The sequence below is a fragment of the Orcinus orca genome, chromosome 3 (genome assembly GCF_937001465.1).
Source record: "Orcinus orca chromosome 3, mOrcOrc1.1, whole genome shotgun sequence".
In the NCBI taxonomy this organism is placed as follows: Eukaryota; Metazoa; Chordata; class Mammalia; order Artiodactyla; family Delphinidae; genus Orcinus; species Orcinus orca.
Window position 1 is genome coordinate 112,575,145 of NC_064561.1, and position 23,606 is coordinate 112,598,750.

General features: G+C 37.6%; 1 protein-coding gene and 1 long non-coding RNA gene across 2 annotated transcripts in view; one reads left to right on the forward strand and one right to left on the reverse strand.

Annotated features, from left to right (window-relative positions):
• The window catches only part of ADGRV1 (adhesion G protein-coupled receptor V1), a 524,493-nt gene that overhangs the window by 121,767 nt on the left and 379,120 nt on the right, over nt 1–23,606 (reverse strand). The window lies entirely within an intron of this gene.
• LOC117195730 (uncharacterized) overlaps nt 1–23,606 on the forward strand; it is a 66,529-nt gene that overhangs the window by 34,585 nt on the left and 8,338 nt on the right. The window contains exon 4 of the long non-coding RNA XR_007476719.1: nt 15,001–15,129. This is a non-coding gene — a long non-coding RNA (uncharacterized LOC117195730). The remainder of the gene's footprint in view (nt 1–15,000; nt 15,130–23,606) is intronic.

Consider the following 23,606-nt stretch of genomic DNA (forward strand, 5'->3'; position numbering starts at 1 on the left):
AATTTTCTGGCACAAACCCAGCCTGTAACCCAGGCCAGCCGTGGCTCTGTTTGAAACTCTAGGTTCTATGGGGTCAGGCCCTCTATCTAGGTTTATGTAGATAACTGGGTACGAGGGTGAAGAGGAATTTTGGTAGGAATGGATTTTGGTAGGAATCCTTCCCTACACCATGATCCAGACAGCCTCAGAACAGCTTCAAGAGCAGGGATGTATAACTCTTCTTTACTCATAAATCTGTCTTTCTACTCTTTTTACAAGAAACAAAAACAGAGAAAAGCTGAAATTCAGCCATTCATTGGTTTAAAGAATTCAAAACAAAACAAACCACTGGACCTGAATAGCAAATGGTCTCTAGTGTCTTCTAGTACACAAAGCCCGTTATTTAAGAAATCCCGATTTAGAAAACAAATTCCATTAACAACAAAAGAAAGTCTACTGGCCTGGTAAAGCGTAGAAACCAGCAGGCTCTTAAAAAAAGTTCATTGTAAGATTCAGTATTTACACCACCAACAATAGTGTCAATAAGTTAGACTTACTATTGTACAACGCAGGAAAAGAGCAATGTTCCTTGTTTATCTTTGGCTGCTGTTTACTTTTCGCTCTGCTGTGGGAAAGAGAACTCAAACAATGCTAAGCTTTTCCTTAATGAGATCCCGATTAGACAGTCTGGACGAAGGTATAAAGCACAGTACACCAAAGCAGTAGAGCAAAATTAAAATCTTTGTCACCCCCTCCCCTGCAAGCACAACTGTCAAGTCACTCCAGTTTATCCTCGGCAAAGAGCTGAGCCTTCTCATTTCAATGACCTCCCTCTTGTCACTGACTGCCTGTCCCAATTAACCCAATAACCTTCTGATGCCCTTTCTCATGCCGTTCCTATATCTTTCCATATTCTGGGGTGGCCTTGCCTTGATCCCAAACAAGGAAACACACACACTGTATCTCAACTTCTCAGCATTACACCAAAGTAGGTACTGTAAAGAACGTGAGAGATTTAACCTATATGTTTTTAACCTAGGTTCTACGATGAGGTTTAGGAGCCAAGAACACCACTGAATTTATGCCTGCACGTTTCTCAAAAGAGAGAGTTCTGAGCTTTCATTAGATTATCAAAGAGGTTAGCAACCATTACTTAGTCCATTAATTATTTTATGGATTGGAAAATGAATAACTGAGAGATTGTTCCTTTCCTCCAGTCAGGCAGCTCGTTAATGGCAGGGAGGACTGATTTCTAGTCCTGTGGACTTTTGGTCCTATCCTCATCACACTATAAGAGCTGAGGTTAACTTGTCTTCATGAAAACATTCATTCTTACTGATAGACGAGGTATTTGACTAAGGCTTTCTGTGTTCCCATCTCCCACCTGCCAGGTCTCTTTGGCATGCCTCTAAAATCCAGTCGCAGCACAGATGGCTGTGTCACCTATGAGTTCAGGAATGTTCATGTTCAAAGTGCTATTAAACCTCCCTAAGAGCTTCAACATTGAACACATTCCTTCTATTAACTGAAATCCAAGGAGGCACCAATCCAAAGTCATCCCTAGTTAATAGCATATACTTATTTTCCTACTACTTCTCAATATCGAGCTCAGAGATTTAATCTTGACATTTTCCATTTTTCAAGACTTGTGTTCCAACATAGGGAAAGGGAATTGCACCAAGATAAAAAAAATATATAATGTAATAATTAAATTGCAGGCTTTTAAAATAGTAGTTTGGTTAATGTTCCCAAAGCAACACAGTGGTCAAATACTCTTTGACTGCTTTATTTTTAATTATTTTAATTTAATTAAGCTTAAATTAATGCACAGAAATCTCTTGCATTCCTATACACTAACAACGAAAGATCAGAAAGAGAAATTAAGGAAACAATCCCATTTACCACTGCAACAAAAAGAATAAAATACCTAGGAATAAACCTACCTAAGGAGACAAAAGACCTGTACTCAGAAAACTATAAAACACTGATGAAAGAAATCAAAGATGACATAAATAGGTGGAGAAATATACCATGTTCTTGGATTGGAAGAATCAATACTGTGAAAATGACTATACTACCCAAAGCAATCTACAGATTCGATGCAGTCCCTATCAAATTACCAATGGCTTTCTTCACAGAATTAGAACAAAAAAGTTTACAATTTGTATGGAAACACAAAAGACCCTGAATAGCCAAAGCAATCTTGAGAAAGAAAAATGGAGCTGGAGGAATCAGGCTCTCTGACTTCAAACTATATTACAAAGCTACAGTAATCAAGACAGTACGGTACTGGCACAAAAACAGAAATATAGATCAATGGTACAGGATGGAAAGCCCAGAGATAAACCCACACACATATGGTCACCTAATTTATGACAAAGGAGGCAAGAACATAAAATGGAGAAAAGACAGCCTCTTCAATAAATGGTGGTGGGAAAACTGGACAGCTAGCTACATGTAAAAGAATGAAATTAGAATACTCTCTAACACCACACACAAAAATAAACTCAAAATGGATTCAAGACCTAAATGTAAGACCGGACACTATAAAACTCTCAGAGGAAAACAAAGGAAAGACACTCTTTGACATAAACCACAGCAAGATCTTTTTTGACCCACCTCCTAGAGTAATGAAAATAAAAACAAGAATAAACAAATGGGACCTAGTTAAACTTAAAAGCTTTTGCACAGCAAAGGAAACCATAAACAAGACGAAAAGACAACCCTCAGAATGGGAGAAAATATTTGCAAACTAAGCAACAGACAAAGGATTAATCTCCAAAATATACAAACAGCTCATGGAACTCAATATCAAAAAAAAAACAAAGAGTCCAATTAAAAAAATGGGTGGAAGAACTAAATAGACATTTCACCAAAGAAGACATACAGATGGCCAAGAGGCACATGAAAAGATGCTCAACATCACTAATTATTAGAGAAATGCAAATCAAAATTACAATGAGGTATGACCTCACACTGGTCAGAATGGCAATCATCAAAAAATCTACTAACAATAAATGCTGGAGAGGGTGTGGAGAAAAGGGAACCCTCTTGCACTGTTGGTGAGAATGTCAATTGATACAGCCACTGTGGAGAACAATATGAAGGTTCCTTAGAAAACTAAATACAGAACTACCATATGACCCAGCAATCCCACTACTGGGCATATACCCTGAGAAAACCATAATTCAAAAGGACACATGTACCCCAATGTTTACTGCAGCACTATTTACAATAGCCAGGACATGGAAACAACCTAAATCTCCAATGACATTTGGACATTTAAATGGATAAAGAAGATGTGGTACATATATACGATGGAATATTACTCAGCCATAGAAAGGAACAAAATTGGGTCATTTGTAGAGATGTGGATGGACCTAGAGTCTGTCATACAGAGTGAAGTAAGCCAGAAAGAGAAAAACAAATGTTGTATATTAACGCATATATGTGGAATCTAGAAAAATGGTACAGATGAACCTATTTGCAGGGCAGGAATACAGACGGGGACATGTGGACACAGAGGGGGAAGGGGAGGGTGGGATGAATTGGTAGATCAGGATCGACATACATACACTACCATGTGTAAAACAGATAGCTAGTGGGAACATGCTATAAAGCACAGAAGCTCAGCTAGGTGCTCTGTGATGACCTAGATGGGTGGGATGAGGGGTGGGGTGGGAGGGAGGTCCAAGAGGGAGGGGATACAGGTATACATATAGCTGTTTCACTTCATTGTACAGCAGAAACTAACACAACATTATAAAGCAATTATACTCCAATAAAAGAAAGTAAAAGGCATTGTTGTATGCCCTGCTCCAATGAAATACTTTACATTTCATTTGTTGGCATCATACTGATTCTGCTTTAAAGCATTTGCAAATATTTAATCTTGTCTGTAAGTCACAGAAGTTTCCTAAAAGTTAGCAGAATGGTAGGCTAGGGGTTTAAAGCACTGACCTGGGAGCAGGTTCACATCCCAGCTAAGCTACTTGTTAGCTGAGTGACTTGTACAAGTTTTACGTCATTACTTTGTGCCTCAGTATTCTCATTTCTAAAATAGATATGATAATAATAGTATGTACTTCATAGCAGCACTTTGTAGTAAGCATTCAATCGGTATTTATTATTATTGTTAGATGGCATTTTTTGGGTTATCATCTCATCAATATAATGTGCCTGATTCTTCAAATTTGTCATCTCTGCCTTATTGAGAATTGAGGTGCTTTCATGTGTTGAAGCTCAACTGCTGAGCTTTTCTACGTACTATGCCTTATTTTTTACCAGTATATCCAGAGTTCCTGGGCCAACCACAGTGGGATAAGAGCACTAAAACAGTGTTCTTTCCATTCCCTGTTTGGGCTATCAGTGGAGGTACTGGCATAAATGCAGTGGTCGTTCATGGAAACAAAAATTAAGAGTTTGTGTGGTGTCTTTTCACTGCTTCTGACTGGTGATGGCTGTGGTTTACAGGCTGAATGTTGTGGCAGAAGGGAGGGGAAGAGTACACCACTGGCTCTGTCTTTTGCCTGTGGCAGTCCATTGAGAGATCAGCGGAAATAAACCTTATTTATCTCAGAGCTTGCCTTTCCTCAAGGTCTCTCATAACCGAAAAGATCCTACATTTTCAAAAGTAATTATATCCATTGTTCCAACTCTGTCCACAAAGGTCAATCATTTTATCCTAAATTAATCCCAAGTTCTCTTAGAGGTATTTGTGCATCCATTTAGATAATTGGTATTAAAATGCTTAATCGTCAGGCTTAGGTAAGACACGCCTCAAAATCTTCCTTCTGCCCTTGGGCAACTTTATTGTTTTACAATAACGCTAGCTCCTGATTTTGTCCCTGACGAATTGTGGGATTTTTATGTAAGTTAGCTAAGTTCTGCATGGGGGAGGAGGTGGGGGACTGTGAATGGGAGAAAGAGTAAATGGAAAAACAGAACAGAGAACCAAGGGGATGCTAGAGAGAAGGGAGGGAGAATTATGCAGAATAGCGATATGTTACTCAGTGTGTAGTAGGTCTCCTACTTGCATGGATTGGGAATGTTCTCGAGGTCACTGGGGTTGGTCAGAGAACGTTGTTATAGGCATTCAACTTTCCTAGTCTAATGAGAGCTCAAAAAGCTGCAGTTTATAACTCAGAAGTAGCAATGGAAACTTTAAAGCCTTTTATCTTGGCACAATTCCCAGGGAAGTCGATGTGGAGACCCACTGGCTACCAACACCATTCTGTGCAATTTGACGCTTTTCATTTGGTAGAATTTTGTTGCCAAGGCTATTGCATCAAGTTACTGAAATCTCAGTGGATGCAAACTGTCTCATCTGTCACTTAGCCTGGCGTGGAATTTAAAGGGCATGCTTTCTCCTTAAATGAAAGATTTCACCTCTTTAGCCCATTATGCAATAAGCAGCATTCTAAACCCTACAGGAATGCTCATGCTTTAGTTTGTGTCTATGAGAACAAACTGATTTTTTTTTTAACCAAAAAGTAAAAGTTTTAGTGGAAACTAGTTGCCCTCATTATGAAATATGCACATATTCAGAGGCATATTCTAGGGATTAGGAATTTAATTTTACATCTTTTAATCATTTTGTATAGTTGTTCAGTCTGTTAATATGTGTGTGTAACTGAGCACTGCTCTTAGTTAAATCCCAGGAGAGAAACAAATCGCTGCTGATTTATAGAGGATGCAAACAAAGGTTTAATGTTTTCAAACCCTAAATGTTGGCAGAGTAAAAAGAGCACTTCATAGAGCATTACCTTCGGGTTTATTAATCTACAAAAATAATTCAGGCAATAGAGAGATTGCTTCCCTTTCTAAAACAGGATATTATGAACATGAATTTCGTAATATAGACCACTGGTCTATAGTATGAAAACCATGAAGGGATAAACTTTAATGTGTGAAGTTCTAGTATGGGTAGTTACTAGTTGCTATATATTAATTATTACATTTACTTTCTAAAAATAAACAAAAATAATATTTTAAAAGCATTTAAGTAACACTCTGTGTTTTTCATCCCATCTCTGTCAGTATAAACACTTGCATTTTCAAAAAAGGAAATGTAGCTCTAACAGCCTTGCTCAGGGCTCCAGGGGGAAGCTTTGCTAGGACTCTGGGTTCCCTGTCCCCTAAGCTACCCCTGCATCTTGGGGGTGGCCTAGGATCCTTTAGAGATTATGATAGAAAACATAGGTGTGGATATGATTTATTTTTGAACCTGATACCAGAAAGCATTTCCAAATATCTTTCACCCACTATTCTTGGGCAACTAAACCTGCAACAGTTCAGGAAAATTAACAATTCTCTAACTCAAAAACCAAACAAAAGAAAGGGAGAGGAAACATACACCTTTTAATTTGAAAATATAGCAACAATTGTTATTTCTGGTGTCAGGTCCTTGTTTTCCATTCCATTCCCACTGCATCTCTAAGTAAGGTCTTTATCACCTCACCTTTACCACTTCTTTAGACTATCACACTTTTCCCCTGGGCTCTGATATCGCACCCTTAATTCAGCCTATGAACATCTGCAGATTAATCTTAATGCTCTGAGTATGTAGTGCTTGTATTAAAGTCATAGTTTAACTACATGTTACAGTGTTTTAGTCATAAGGCTGTTTTTAACATTTAAACACTGACCTTATTAACTGTAAAACTGTAATATGTAAGTTTGCTTATAAGTAAGCGTTTCTGTTTAAGCATCGATCCCCTTTTAAAATTATGAGATCTTAAATTCACCTGCAGGATCTTCAATAGGGAAAAAGAAATCACTTCTAATTTAACTGCACAGAAAGGAAGTAAGACCTGAGACAACAGGGAGCTTAAAAATGACAGAAATAATCATAGGATCTCAAATTTCCTTTCAAAGGTCCCAGGATTTCACACCTAAATTTAGGAATTGTTAGCTCTTTTGTCTTCTTTAAATGTAACATCTTAAAACAGCAATGCAGAAAGCTGTAGGCTAAAAGTGTAACTTGTAAACCTACTGGAACAAATTTAGTCCTCACATTAAGGGAAACTAACTTGCTGTATTCATCTCCCCAAAATTGTATCTCTACCAGTAATCAAGCTTATCTGTGACCCAATTCTAGCTGCTCATAAATGGGGGTGGGGTTCCGCAAACCCCACAGTTGGAGACACTTGAAGGATTTATGAGCCTATAAATGGATGTTAGCCATTTCAAGAAAACAGAGGCCAAGCTAAACTCTTAGCTGTCTTTATTTAGCCTCGATTACAGGCATTACACAAATAAGAACCCAAATGTATTCAGGACTTAGAAAACTGCTTAGAGGCTTTCCTTTCCATAAATCTTAAAGCACAGGGGGTACTCTATGTTGAGCATCTGAATCAAATCTTTCAGTCAGATTTCTTTTTCCTGCTGCCTATTTTCATGGCAGGAAAAAAAAAGAAATTCTTAGAAGTCATAGAAAATTTTTATAGCTCAACGATTCAACTCTCTCTGATGGTAATCTTAGCGGTTCTTCACGCCTGAGCTCCATGGACATTCTATAAGCAGTTGGATGTAACTAAGCTTAAGTCTAGCTTTAGCAGAAATGTTTACTTGGCTATAAATTCTACTCATAAAGATCTGTTATCACAGAACTGAGACTGCATTGATTCACACAGTGGATTGTTGAATTGGACACATAAGGCTACAAGACAGACAATGATTATGCTATTTTAACTAGTTCAAAATGTAATTGTTTTGAAGGTGGTGATTACCCTATGAACCGTTCCACCTTTTTTTTTTTAAGTTCAAAGTGTTTTGCATTGCGTGCTATACAACTGCTTGCACAACTTTACAATCTGTCACTGTATTCCCATCCTCAATTGCCATCGTGCTGACTGAAGAGGACACTAATAATCATGCTGCCCTATTCTCACGGGTAGGCAATCATTAAAAAAATGATCCTCACTGGCTCCCTCCCTGGATGTACGATACCCTGGCTCATATGAAGCACCTAAATCTGAATTCCGAGTGTTGCAGTTGCTCCAGGTGCAGATACTATTATGCTCTCTACCTAGACACTACCCTTCTTTTAAAATAAAATTCAGAACTGCTGCAGGATTTTCTGAAAAACCAGGGCAAGGGTCACCATGGGCCTGTGCCACACAGATGTAATGATTTGGTGGTAGAACCACACTATATCTACCTGCTGCCAGCCTTTGTCAAGAGCCAGTGTGATTTACACTTACCTTGGTTTAGCACTTCCTTGGTAGAGATTCACATAAAAGCTGATGAGATGGCACAGGATTATTTCATACAGGAAATGTGGAAGATAAGCAGTCTCTAACCTGGTTCTCTGTGTGGGCTTAATTAGGTCTCTGATTCTTTCATGGGCACAGAAATTATCAGTCTCAGCTTTGATTTCCTCACCTAATATAAATAAAGTTGAGTTTATTAAACCATTTGATCTACTTCCAGCCACTCAAATTGGATTTTATGTGCTTAACTGTGTAATTACAACGTTGTGAGGAAATCGAGAGAAAAATAATACCACCAAGGGAAAGACAGTAGCCCTTGGTTAGAAATCAAGTCATATCTTACTTACTGATGAATGAAACTGACAAACTTATGCCATTCTGCATTATAGCCCCCCAAAATCAGTTGTGACAGTGGTAATTGACATTCTTAAAACAAGATAAAAATCAGGTTAGATAAAATAAAATATTTTCTTCTTGCAATTCTAAGTCCCAACAATAAAGTAACTGACAGAAAATAATTGCCCTTAGGGATCCAAATCATTGATTTGTGTCTCTTTCTGATATGGAAATATATGCTCTAAATTTACATTAAAATTTGAAAAAATATAAAAAGGACTTAAAAGAGAAAAAGCATGCTTTTTCTTTTTGCGTACTAGTAAACGGGATAAGTTTGAAAGAATTCAAAGTTAAACATTACATATTTCAAAATACATGACATTCAATGAAAATATTTTATTTGAATTGTGATACAAACAGCGCAAGAACTTATACGCAGTCAGTACCTTTTAAATAATATTTCAGAAATTTAGATGGCAAGGCAATGGCATTCAGTAGGTTTAATGTCCTTTAAGATGTCTCCTACTGGTTCATTCTCTTCCCAGTGTCTCAATTTCTCTCAAGCCCTTATGCTTGCCAACTGAAATTCCTCAGCCTTGCAGCCTTCCACATGAACAATGGCAGAGGGTCTTCCACACATGCTTTGCTTTGTCTCACAGTCTACAATGCCAGAATGGATTTCAGGCAACAGCATGATGGAAAGAATACACACTCAGTCCAGAGTCAAAGTCCTGACACTGTCATTTCCTACTTACATAACTTGGCACAATTTACGAAAGGTCCTCAAGCTCCAGTCTACCCGAAAATTTAGGAAAATGATACCTCATCTATTATGAGACTCAAGTGGGATAATGTACATGAAAATAGTTTCTAAAACGGAAAGTCACATACAAATGGAAGCTGTCTGGAAAGTTCTTTTTTCTGTGATCCACTGATTAGGTAATGCAGGCCAGTGCCTATGTCAGCACTAAGAAAGTCACATAGTTTAGAGGGCTGAGAATGGAACTGGACACATGTTGGATTCCTAGTCTCACTCCTTAGGATCAAGGCCAGCTTCCAAAAGCATATACCCATGGCAGCCTGATAAGAATGACTACTGGGACCTGCCCAGAAATAACATAAACCAGCAAATATTACACAGATGTAGCATCATATGCAATCTATGGGGAAGAAACCACAGTCATTGTGCCATAACTATAAGCCACGAAGAAATTACATTTAAAAACATCATCGTATTTTCTTTAAATTTTTCTTAAACATGACCGTTTTTGATCACCAAGGCCTAGCTAAGCCCAACTTATTTGATGAGAATTTTAAAGTTCCAGCTGCTCAAATGATAATTATACAACGAGGAAGTATTGGAGACCTGGGAGTGGGAGAGATGCAGAGAGTAGGAAATAGTTAGACAAATGAATAAGGAAATTCTCTGAGAAAGAAGAACTGGACCTCTCTCCATACATATTTAAATAGTTATGCAAATCTAAAGAGTTAATATGTGAAGAACTAAAAATATTCATTAAAAAAATGTGCTTGGATGATGGTATTTTCACCAACAGCCATTTTATTTGGATGACATCTACCACAAAGAATCCTGGGTGTTTTATAATTAAAAATAAATAACAAAGCAGTTTCCTAATCATTAGACTCCTATGAAAAAAGTGAAGATCTAATGGCATCATTTTGAATTTTTCCCCAGAGAATGAGAAAAAAACTAAGTGAATTAATGACACAGCAATGGTCAAGCTACCACATCTATTACCATTAGACAAGTGTACTAAAGGGCAATCTTAAATTGGTTTCATTTTACACTAAACTGTAACATCCTTGCTTATTCAACAGTTTAAGGGAAGAAGAGATTATTAAAAGTATTCTATCTAAGAATGGTCATCTATACTAGATCAAATTAGACCGCAATCTCATCAGAAGAGTGGGGATCAAAAAGTCCACTGCTATTTCCCTTATATTTCCTAACCCTAGGATTAATTTCCTGTAGATTTTTACATATTATTACTTATGATGTACCTATGTAATAGACACAGTTGCTAGTTGCCTGCCCAGCATTTATTCCTCCTTCTTCTGGTCATAGCACTTCAGAATTTCCTTTGAGATCCGTGTGATTTGGTCATGGCTTACCTCACTCTTCCTTGCTCTAAGAATGGACCTATGACCTGGCCAATTGATGTCACCTACTCCCCTGTCCACAGGGACAAGCTCAGAGCTGGACACTGACTCTATGAAGCCAATGAGACTCATATTTAGGACTTCTGCTAGAACTGTTTTTATTTTTTAAATTAATTTATTTACTTATTTTTGGCTGGGTTGGGTCTTCATTGCTGCGCGCGGGCTTTCTCTACTTGTGGCGAGCAGGGGCTACTCTGCTGCGGTGAGTGGGCTTCTCATTGCTGTGGCTTCTACTTGTTGTGGAGCACAGGCTCTAGGCACGCGGGCTTCACTTAGTTGTGGCATGCAGGCTCAGTAGTTGTGGCTCACGGGCTCTAGAGCACAGGCTCAGTAGCTGTGGTGCATGCGCTTAGTTGCTCTGCGGCATGTGAGATCTTCCCGGACCAGGGCTTGAACCCATGTCCTCTGCATTGGCAGGCAGATTCTTAACCACTGTGCCACCAGGGAAGCCCTAGAACTCTTGAAAAGAAAAATCTCTTTCATCTATATTGGTAGGATGAGAGTCTGAAGCCACCAGCTATCATGTTGCCACCATAAGGGAAGCATCTTGCAGTGATAAATGACTGAAAGACTGATCGCTATGACATGAGCTCCACCCCCGGATGGTGAAAGTCACAGTGCTATGACATCTTGAACCCCTGGATTCAGCAATGCCTGAAGCCACTCATTCACAGCACATCAATTAACATACATAATCTTTAAGGCTTATGCCCTGCCAGTTTGCACTGGGTTTCTGCAAACTTTTTTGTATTAGCATGAATTCTGAGTAATATAATCTTGCTTCATAAAATGTGGGGATTTTTATTGAATCGGTATCAATGTACTTTAGAAAACTGCTTTTGAAAGGAGTATCAATTGGACTATTGCAAAAAAGGATTTCAGACTCACTTCTTAATTTATTTGCATGAATATACAGTACATTTTTTCTATTAGCTGATTTAAAGCAAACATAAGATGCAAGACTTACAGTGTCTGTTACTTTTTAGAAGGGCAAAAGTTGCCTTTCACACCTAAGAACCCAAAACAAACACTGTTTGAGGTCAAGATGTTGAGTAACATAAATCTCAACTTTTCTATCAACACCTCTCTGAAGAGGCTCTGCCAAAACCTCTGTCCTACAAGCTAGTAAATCTCCCATATCAAGTTTACTTACGGCATCTCTCATGGAATCTACATCCAGGTCCTGGGACAGCAGACGGAACTGCTCGAGAAACACAGCTGGCTGCCAGAGCTGCCTGGAGCTTCAATTAACTCCAAGTAGTTAAGGGCAGGGAGAGCTGGCAGAGTATGAAATTGCATTCCAGAAAGCCCACCTGGGACTTCCTGCAGGACACCAGCTCTTAAAACAGACACGGTCAGAAGGGGCAGGAGATGGCTCAGAGGCTTGCAGAAAAGGTTTTCCTTTCCCTTTCGGGACCAGATTCTTTATTGGGTCTCTGGAGGTTGCTTTCTTTCTCTAAACAAATATGGGAAACCCAGCATGTACTTGGCAAAAACTGGGTGGGGCTGATTATGAACAGTTTCAATAAGATAAATTTGTTTTACATTGTCTTTCAGTGTATGACATATATTCTCTACTTTTGAACATGTAATTATTATAATTTTATTTCTATTAACCAGTTAGTTACATTGACTGACAGGAAAAGATTCTTTTGCTTCTAGGTCCCTAGCTTTCAAACTTCAATTTGCATTAGAATCCTTCAAGGACTTGTTCAAAGTACAGACTCCCAGGGCCTATCCCAGACCTGTGGAATCTGAATCACTGTAGGCAGAGCCTAGAAATCTGAATTTTCAGGTGATGCAAATCACCTGAGAACCACACACTGAGAAACATTATCCTGGGGGGAAATTCACATCCAAGGGCACACAGTCATTTGTCCTTTGCATTCATTCCTACTTTGTAAATGCAACAGCAATTTACATCGCTGGTGCCATATCTTCAACTTGATGCTTTTAGCATAAAATCTTATTTATCAAGAGCTACAGAGTTAATAATTTGAGTAGAATATTGCTCTGACTACTTATTTTGTCTGCTATCACCCCCAGTATTCATGCCATGGGAGGATAAAGTGTTCCTGACTCACGGCTGAAGTGGCAGCGCAATATAAACAAACAGCTTCAGTTCTCCTTCAGGTGACAAAGCAAGACATTTCATAGACTCCCATGGATCCACTGATACATTTTAATTTGAAAAGTTAACATTTTGAGGGGCGCTTATTTTTTCCTCTCATTTTAAACACAGAATTATAGGAAAGTGCCTGGTGTTTTACACTTTACATTAGAACACGTTCTGCCAATTGTGGTCTAAATGCAGTTTACATGGTTTGGTAGCTCATCAATCACCACTGCAAGAGAGAACATCTCTTAATGAGGAAAAATATGTATGTAAAATTGAAAATTTAGCAAGAGCATATAGAACAAGGCTCTTCATGAGCCACATATATACGTTTTGAAAGCCACACCTAAAGTAAGGCATGTTTGAAATACGTATTAATTCTTATAGGCTGTTAGGTACCACTGAATGCAATGGGACAATAGTTTCATAAATGGTTCTTCCATTGGAACTCCTCAAATTATAGCCTAAACATCTCTAGGTTTTACAATCATGTGACAGTCTTGAGTGACAACAGAGTCTTCTTCTCTGCTCTCTTTTCTCTTTATCCTCCCCTTTTCATCCCCATACCCTCTCTCTCTTTTTACTATCACTGGGAATAATGTCAGAGACTACTTTCAATACCATACCTCCAATATCTATGAGAGTGCATGGCACATAAAAATGATTAATAAATACTCCTTGAATGAAGGAACAAGTGAATGAATAAATGAATTAAATGGCTTTTTCCCCCTTTGGTCACATTATATTTTATTCCATCTTAACTTTACTCAGTCTCTGTACTCAAGGTGGAGTGGGTGAGAGTAATCTCTCATTCTTACCATTTGCCACAGGACACCTAAAATCCATCAACCTTGCCCTTGGCAAGCTTATGGGATTGATGTCTGCGTTCTCAATGGATGATCCCGAAGGATAGAGAGGTTTTTATGGAATACCGGCCAGCATTTCCCCTCCCTCCAAAGTCCCAAGGGTTTCTTTTCTTTAATTAGGAGTCAGCTTAAGGAAATTCAGATAGAAAAAGAGGCCAAGAAAGAGACCAGGGTCCTAAGTCTGGATCCGTGGAGGTGGGAATTTGTCTCTGCATTTGTGTGTGAAACTTGCAGGGGCTGGGAGCTGAGGCAGTGACTAGACTCCATGAGAGAAAGAACCCTCTAGATTCTGGTAATTTCTGAAGAACTCCCCTCCACACAGTGCCTGGGTCCAAACAGATAATCCGTAAATCTTTGCTGAATGAATAGAAGGTAAAGTATGGCCCAAATCAGTCAATTAAAGGTTGATTAAAAATTACAAACAAGGCTTCCCTGGTGGCGCAGTGGTTGAGAGTCCACCTGCCGATGCAGGGGACGTGGGTTCATGCCCAGGTCCGGGAGGATCCCACATGCCGCGGAGCGCCTGGGCCCCTGAGCCATGGCCGCTGAGCCTGCGTGTCCGGAGCCTGTGCTCTGCAATGGGAGAGGCCACAATAGTGAGAGGCCCACGTACCGCAAAAAAAAAAAAAAAAAACTATAAACATGTATATTTGAGCGTCTCAATTTTAAGCATATTTTAATCATCTGCGAATATACTTTATCACTAATCCTTTGTCAGACAGGGAGAAATTATTTCTTGTTTGCCGTGGAAAAGATCCCCATCAGCACACTACTTGACACACAGTAGATGAGTAAGTTAATAAGGAGAGAAAAAGCTACATAAATTATACAAGAAAACATGTGATAAGTGCCATAAGAGTGTTTAAATAAATAGAAAGGTATTCACAGAAGAGACTGCCTATAATGAAAATGAAGCAAGCCTTCTAGAAAGTCATGGAATTTAACCCCAAAGTATATATAAGATTTTAACAGACAAGTAGGAAAGGAAAACTGAAGGAGATTTATTAAAACAAATGGTATAAGCAAATGGGTGGAGAAAGGAAAGAGTAAGTTGTTCGAAGGAGAATAAAAAAGTATCCCAACTAGACTGGAACAAATGGAATGTCTAACAGTTACAGACCAAGCTGAAAAGGTGTCCAAGGATACTGAAAGTCAGGCAAAGGGAAATCAAATTTTATTTAGGCCTTAGTAGGAAACCAGTCACTAGAAGAATGGCAACAGGAGAAGGCAGACCAACCCAGCCCCAGTGTAAAGAGAGACTGAAGGCGACCAGCAAGCTATTGAGGTTGATTTTATTTCAATATTTCAGGTCATGGATTTAAGTGGTAGTAGCGGGAATGGAAAGAAATGTCGAATGTGAGATGTGCTGCGAAGGAAGATCAAAAAGAAGGGGAGATTGTATTTGACGTGAAGAATGGAGGAGGGGAATGGAGTCAAGGTAAGTTCAGATACCTGGGAGAATTCTCAGAATTGAAGGAGATCATGGCTCATTTCCCAGGCAGGAAAGTGTTTCAGTTTAAATGGATAGATCAGCTAATTGCTACTATTTTCAAAGGAATGCCGTCTGAAGGTAATAAAGTAGCTCTATTACATGGGAAACCATGTCTTTTTAGCACCACTTTTTTTTCTTACCTTACTAAATCTGCACAGTAAAAGCCTTTGTGAAAGGAAAGCATAAACCATATTATTAACAGATAAATTGACAATGATACAGGGATAGTAAGAGGAAGAATAGAGAAATTTAAAATTCGTCACTTTCTAGTTTTATAGATGAGAAATGCTGTATATGTACACAACATGCTAATATACTAATACATATAAAGGGTCCATGAAAGTAAATATTTTGAAGTTAATAGTGTTCTAAATGAATGAGGAAAAATGTGGAGTGAAATCTTCTAGGATACAGTGTTTTTTGCCACTTAGTAAGGCGATATGACTAAATGAGGAAACTGGAAGAAAGGGAAATGGATACAGAACTATGTAAAGAAGCTGAATCTGAGAAATCAGAAAAGAACTAGAAATGACACATTCATAATTATAAAAATGTTCAAATTAAAATTTTCTTCCTCTGGAAACAAAATAAATAGTAACAAAACTTTGTGAAGCCTCCAATATGAATGTAAGAGAGAGTTAGTTGCCAAGTTTTCCGTTCTATGAAGCTTTAAGGTGCCATAAGTTTTTAGCCTTAAACATTATTATTATGAAAGTAATAGAGCAAGTCTGTGATAAACACAATCAGAAGACTCCAAGGCAGAAAGTAAAGGCCTCCTGACCCCTTTCCCCATCTCCTTCCCTAGAGAAAACAACTGTTAGTGGTTTCCCATACACTGTTACAGATTTGTTCTATGCATACTAACATTTGTAATATAAATTGAATTCAATAATATATGTTGCTATCTCTTTCCAAGAAATCATTCATTTATCAAATAGTAATTCTGCAGTATGCTGAGAATCTAAAGTCAAAAAGTGTCTGGATTTTATTTTCAGGGAATTTACTATCAGGAAAGAGAGAGAAGTTAATTATTATAATACAGAACTTAGTAGTATGAGAATCATTACTTTGTCTAATGCATATTGAATATTTCAAAAATTTCAGAAAATGTTTAGAAATTAAAATTAACATATTTGAGTGAAAGGTGATTTCTAGGATGCAAATCTAGATTTTCAGAAAGTTTCTAATGCAAATAGTACAAGAGTTAGCCAGGCATTTTCAGATAAGTCAGGCAAAGTTTCTTTATATTACAGAGTGACTATCACTTAAGGTGTTCATTCTCCAGTGGTTTTAATTACTGAAAATATCTTTGACCTAAAAATTGTCATTTTACTTTTGCCCCATCAAAAATCCATTGAACAACTGTGAACACTGATTTCTCTATTTCCAAATATTTTAGGGCTCGGAGGAAAACAAAACTTCACTTACTATTCATAACTATGCCTGTACAAGGGCAAACAAGAGTCAATGAAAAGTGCCTCAGAGATCATCTGATCTCTGAGAACAAGACTGGTGTTTTAACTCAGGCTTTGTGTTCAGTCAAGCATTGCCCCTTCTTTTAGAAGATGGACAGATGTATGCTCATATTTAGGTGGTTCTTTGATCCACCCTAGGAACTGCGTATGTAACTACCGCTTCTCGGAAACTCTGAATGAGATCATTATTCATTACTTAGAAAGCCCATGTGTCATGCTGCATTTAGCTTTTATACATTCCCATTCATTTTGTTCCCCTACTAACATCTACTTCCTACCCCATCCAGCTTTCAGTAACTCACATTAAAAGACTATTTTGTTTGTGACCTACCATAGACAAATTTTTGTGAATGAGATGCTAAGACAATGGCAGTATTACTAGGGTGACCCTGATCCAGTCAGTGTCCCTTTGTTTCTGTAACACCTTAATGGAACTCAGAAATAAAAGCAACTTTCAGTGTTTTAGAGACACATGAAATGCATAATTATAATTCACATAACTACCCTTAAATTACTGATACATATTTAAATATATGGCCTTAATTTTCTGATGCTTTTAGTCTCTCTTCCTCCTTGACTCCAAATACCTGAAGGGCTATGATAGAGTGTTGTCAAATCCACCCAATTTAGTGACATAGGCATTATACCACAACTTAATAAACACATATTATATAACTTTAGTTCATGACATGACTGACTTGCCACTCTTTTGCCATTACAAAATGGAAAAAAAAAAACTTAAATGGAATTCTTTTTATTAAAATCATACTCAAAAGTTACAGCTTTAACAAAAGAAAATTTGTAATTATTTTTCATTATTTGGCTCTAATTATCTGTCACAGACAGACATTTATGACAAAGCAAACATCACAGGTATGAACACTTGGAATAAAAAAAAGCATTCTGAAATCTCCCAGGAGTATATTATTTCATGTCAAGGGAAATCAGCAGTAAGTCATTCTGGGGACTTGCCAGGACTGTATGGTTCTCCTCGTCTTGTTTCACTTCTGTCCAACAGAACCAGGAGGTACAATCTGAGGACATGTGGCCTGATTATGATGCTGGGCTAGTAAAACCTTATCAGAGGAAATACTGACAGCTCTGGATACCATATCTATTCTCTCCATCATTTCCTTGATGAAAGATCATTTTGCAGAGATCCTAAAAGTAGAAGGTCATAGTTGCTTCCTTTCACCTCATATCTACATGAAGGGGAAAGTCACACTTGGAGGAACCTTAGGAAATAGTCAATAGTCTTTTCCTTAGTCTGTGATTCACCGCTATGGACTACATATTTTGAAGACTTTTATGAATTGAAGAGATAGCAAGTCACATACAAATGCAACAGATTATGAGGCTAACATCAGTTATCAACTTGGGGGAGGTATTAGCGTCCCTACTCCACTACCAACATGATTTTTTAATAGAATCCTCTGAAAATGATTGTTATGATTTGTCAACATTTGCTTCTAAGGAACTACAAACAGTGTTGTGCTAAGGTTGGCTTGTACAAGCTCATGAGAAGTGATTGTTAAATTTTCAAGAATTTTGTGAACCAGTTGTTAAACAGACCCATTATTAAAAATGAAATTATACAGACTTACAGTTAATTATATTAAAAGCAAAGGTAATAAATACTCAAAACTCACCATTTTCTAATTATTTTACTTCATTTTATTATTACCCATGCATCTATTATATTTGTGTGGTGGAAATGTCATATAATGGTGTGCTATTATGCATCCCTTTCCACCTCTGTTTTCAAGGATGGCACACTGATAGCTTGAACTCAGCCATAGTGGGAGCATTTACAACATGGAAGCTAACTAATGCTACAATCAGTTGTGCCCTGCTCCCATGAGCCACTTGTTAAACATTTACCAGCACAATACTGGCAGGGTGGGTTCCAGGATTACAAAGAAGAATAAGACCCTGCCTTCATAGAAATTATGACCTGATTGGGAGACAGGTAAATACCTAACTATAAGATTGTCTTGTAAGTGACAAAATAGGGGTTAAAGGTGTTACAGGAAAAGAAAGAGATGTAATTAATTTTGCTTGAGGTGTTCTTAGAAGGTCGCATAGAGTAAACAACCTTTGACTAGACCTTAAACATTGAGTAAAAATTCACTAGCAGAGAAGAAGGGAAATGCTCTTCCAAAAAAAGAACAAAGGGTAAAGGATGAAATGCCTTGGCATGTTTTGGAAAGGGCTAATAATTGAATATGTTGAGGGCAGTGAGACTTTCCCACTCAGAACCATTAATGGCAAAGAATGAATGGGTTATTCGGGTGATCTGAAGCTGCAGCTTGAAAAGGCTCACTACTAAGAGATATTTCTTTAATTTCATCTATTTTGCCTTTAAAATTCATCAAAAATTTCCATCATCCCTATGTATTGATATTTACACTTGGGATAGGGTTTGCCTTCTTCATCTTTTTTTCCACCTTGACCTCTCCACTAGGAGGGAAAAGGTCTTTCAACACATCAAGTATTTAAAGGCACGAGGGAAAATCAATATTATGAAGGGAAATATTCGTATTTCTTGTATATGCTATGCTCTGAGGGTGTAAGCACCCATTAATAATCTCCCAGGATGGAGAGAAAAATGGGCAAAGATGCAGTAGCAAGATGGAGCAGGGCCAATGAGATAGAAAAGGAAGTAGAGAGATCAAGGAGGGAAAGCTTCTTGGAATGATTCTAAGCACTGAAAGCTACACTGTAAAGATATGTTTTCGAACTGTCCCCTAGACTCCAAATATGTATATGATCAGGTATCAGCAGACTTTCCTTCTTATAACGAACCACCATTGGATGTACCAGGAAGCTAACGAAGCTTAAGCTTAAACTCTAGGACTACTAACTTGCATAAACCCTTTTCAAGGGCCTGGGAATGGCCCTAGCAGTATGTTCACCTGGTTATGAGTTTTTGTAAAATTTATGAAATTAAGATATTTTAATTGCAGTCAGTTAAGCCTGCTGTCTTTTCAATCCCAACTCTCCTTCTGTCACATTACCTCTTGCATTAGGTGATACTGGAATGATTGATAATTTGGGATGTGGCTAAGGGGAAGTTCAGATGGGAGTAAATTTCGCTGGAATGTGTGGGATATATTCATGCGGCATAGAGTCACTTCCATTTATGAAGTTACTGTTAGACATCATCCATGGTACCACCTCGCTGGGCATCAGTGGTGAGGACATGCAGGGTCAGAGGTTATACAGAAGTATGAAAATGTGCAAATGAGTGCAGCCTTAGAAGAGCATGGTGGAGGAACAAGGTTTAGAATGTATATACTCAGAAGTTGGCCTGTAGAAAATGCCTCCAATTATGATTAGACCCCTTTTCTCTTCTGTCAGAATATATCTAATGAATAAAATGATAAATACTCTATATACTTTTTTTTTTTTTTTACTAAGACTTGATTTTTTAAAAACGGTTTTAGGTTCACAGCAAAATTGAGGGGAAGGTACTAAGAGTCCTCATTTATCTCCTACCCTTACACACTCATAGCTTCATTATCACCATTCCCCATAGTTGTGGTACATGAGTTATAACTGATGAACCTACACTGACACATCATAATCACCCAAAGTCGATAGTTTACATTACAGCTCACTCTTGGTGTTGTACATTCTATGGGTTTGGACAAATGTATAATGATGTTTCCATCATTATAATATAATACAGAATAACCCCTGGCAATCACTGATCTTTTCAGTCTCTCCACAGTTTCCCTGGAATCTGGATCAGCCCCTGTAAGGCCCTGTGCCTGTATTCCCACTCAAATGTCAGAGAGCATAATATTATGTCTAGTATAAAAATAATATTTTAATTTATGTACCAACTAAACTATTTTATGTTTACCCTAGATATTTAAATAAAATTAAACTTCAGGAAGGTAAGCCATGTCTATTCTGAGGCTCTGTCTATGACTCTGGGGCATTCTACAAGTACTCTAGTTTGAAAAGTATAGAATCAGGGCTTAGCATACACAAGTGGATATGAACGGCTGAGAAAAGCATAGGCGTTAATGGTGCTGCTTGCTGTTTATAGGAGTTTGAATTTTTTTTTCCAGAGAGCTGCCGAAGGGTTTTAAGCAGAACTTGTATTAGAATAACTCTGGTGATAGTACAAGGAAAGAATTAAAATGGGGAGTAAATAATAAAATAACTGACTTTGAAGCTATTGCAATAGACTTTGTTCAAGACCATGAGGACCCGAATTAGACCTATGAAAGAGAACAGGACAGGAGGGAACAGGTTTCAAGTGCTATCAAAAGGATCAACAGCTCTGTGACTAACAGGATGTGGAAAGTAGGTGAGAGGAAGCTGCCAAAGATGACTCAATTTTCTTGCTTGAGCACCTAGAGGAATAATACGGCTGATAGTAAGTTGGAGAATGCAGCATAAGCAGATTTTCACAACATACGTAATAATGGCAAACAAATTAGAATTGTTGCCTTAAAAAGTTTTGTACACTTTTCAAATAGATTGGTTAAAATACTGTCAAATTTCTCCTTTATGAGTATCTTGGGCTGTCTTCTCCCCTTAGGAGAAGTCAATTTTGGGGTTATCAGTTATATCCTTGTTGATATTTTAGCAACAAATAGAATCTTAAAGCAAATCAAGTTAACCAAATATATTTATTGAGTATTTATTGAGCATTTACTCTAAAACCAGAACAGATAAGCTATAAAGTTTAAAATGAATTCTGAAAAAGCATACACAGTATGCTCTTTTAGTGGAGGATTAAATGTAGTATGTTACGTTTAAAAGCAATTAAAAAATACAAATCAGCATTTCAGGTTTATAAAAGAGAATCAAATTATAAACCATTGAGTGTAGAAGAACTTTAATGGTCATTTAATTAGCTTTCAATCAAAGCTTGACTCTCCCGGTCTCCCTTTTTGTTATGTCAGTCCTTCACACATTTAAAGAAAGCTGTATTGTGTCCCCTAAGACTCTTCCTTTATAACAAGGCCCCGCTTCTATTCATAAACCCCTACATAATGTCATTTGACATCCTCCTAACCATCATGGCCATTCTCCTCCTGACAGCCTATTGTTTTTTGCATGTCTCTCTACCTTCAGAATTCAAAACAAGTAATTAAATCAATACCCGTTAGATACATTTATTTAAGCAAGCATAAGACAACTCTATCATATCCAATCCATATTTTACCATCTTATCCTTAAAAAAATCATAGGAAAATATGTCACAGATTACAATATTTATAGGATTCTCTTGATATATTGATATACCCCTTATAAAGGAAACTGGTCTAAGAGTATATGTTATCTTTTAGTTTATCACCACTTTCTTTTTTCTAAGTGCTCCTAAGGAATCAATTTAAGAAGATATTTTGGGAACTTTTTTCAGGACCAGGAAGATTGAGAATCCAATTTATGAAACTGGGGACAATATTTGCTTATTCTCCATTTGTTCCCTAACTGTCCTGCATTCCTCAGTGTCAGTTCAGCAAATTCTCTCATATTTGAATATTATCATTAATGCAGGAAGAGAAATGTGAAGTTATTTAGAACACTTAGGTGCTCTCATAAACAGTTCACCTCTTTGAGATTTCAAGTCTTTTACCAGCAGCCTTCTTTTTCCTTCCCTCTAGAGACTCTTTCTACTTAACAGAGAAAGGTAAAGCAAAATCTACCTTAATCATGTTTTCTTTTTCTAATATTAAATGCCTTCCTATAGTAGACATTTTCCTCACTGTTTAGTGTATCTTTAATCTGAACAATAACTTTAAATGGCCCCTCCTTCCCTTCAGTTGTCATTTTATCATTTTTTTTAGCAAGCCTCACGTCACTTGAGGTTTAAGATTCCCTTTTTCTTATATTAGCCATTCTTTTTCTATTAATGATATATTCCTACTTTCTTTCACTATGCCTGTCCTTGTTTCATTTGAGCCCACCAGAAAGAATACATATACCCTATTGATTCTATGACTATCTTTCCCTTTTTTGTCTTTAAAATTATTTCAACCATTTTATTTGAATTTAATTTTTAAACTTTCTCCTCTAGTACTGTTTCCTTTTAGAGTCTCTGGTTGTGAAATATTAATATTGTCTAATTTTTATCTGAGTGTTTTAAAATTGAACTTCCTAAATTTTAGTGTGAACACATATCTAATTATGTTCAAGCTTTCCCTCTGTTTATCAAGGGCTCCATTTGGCAAAGGTTGATAGCTGCTGGATCTTATTGTTTCTATTTCTCGAATTGAACGAATTATGTCAAGTTTGCCTCACTGCTTCCTCTACCTTCTGAGAAATTGTCAGATATTCAAATAAAATATAATTAGTTACTCTGTTTCAAGCAGAATAGGATTTCCAGTGTGCATGTGAGAGAGCAGCTATGGACCTATGGATAATCAAACCCACTGGGTTTAATCCCGGCTGTGCTACCCATAATTTTTCTGACTTTCCACCTCTTTGCACCTTAATTTCTCATGAAGAAACAAGTTACCCAAAAATTCCCATGGCATTCATTTAGCTAATAACAGCCAGGATCTCTATCACTAGAAAGCTAGGCAGCTCACAGAAATTTCCTTGTGAGGTAGCCAGAGTTCTTTTCCTCCTGCCAGCAGTCTACTCATCCAATTGATACTAATGACCTTTAGCCACTGTTTCCAAGCCTACAGTTCACCAAATCCATAGGAGCAGTAGGAGTAAAGGGGACTGTGTTGGGCATGGTACTCTGAGAGGTATGGTAAAGATGTATTTCACAGGTACAGAGACAGGAAAAACCCTGGCAGCAACGTCTGTTGGGGTCTAACATTTTTCACGTATTTTATCGGTTTGAAGTGTCAGACAACTAGGCTATGCAGGCAGATGAAAATGCCACTTCTATCCTATAGACCTGCAGCAGAGGTATGCTATACATTATTGTTAATTGGGCTATTATTATGTACATAGACGTTAAATCAACCTTGA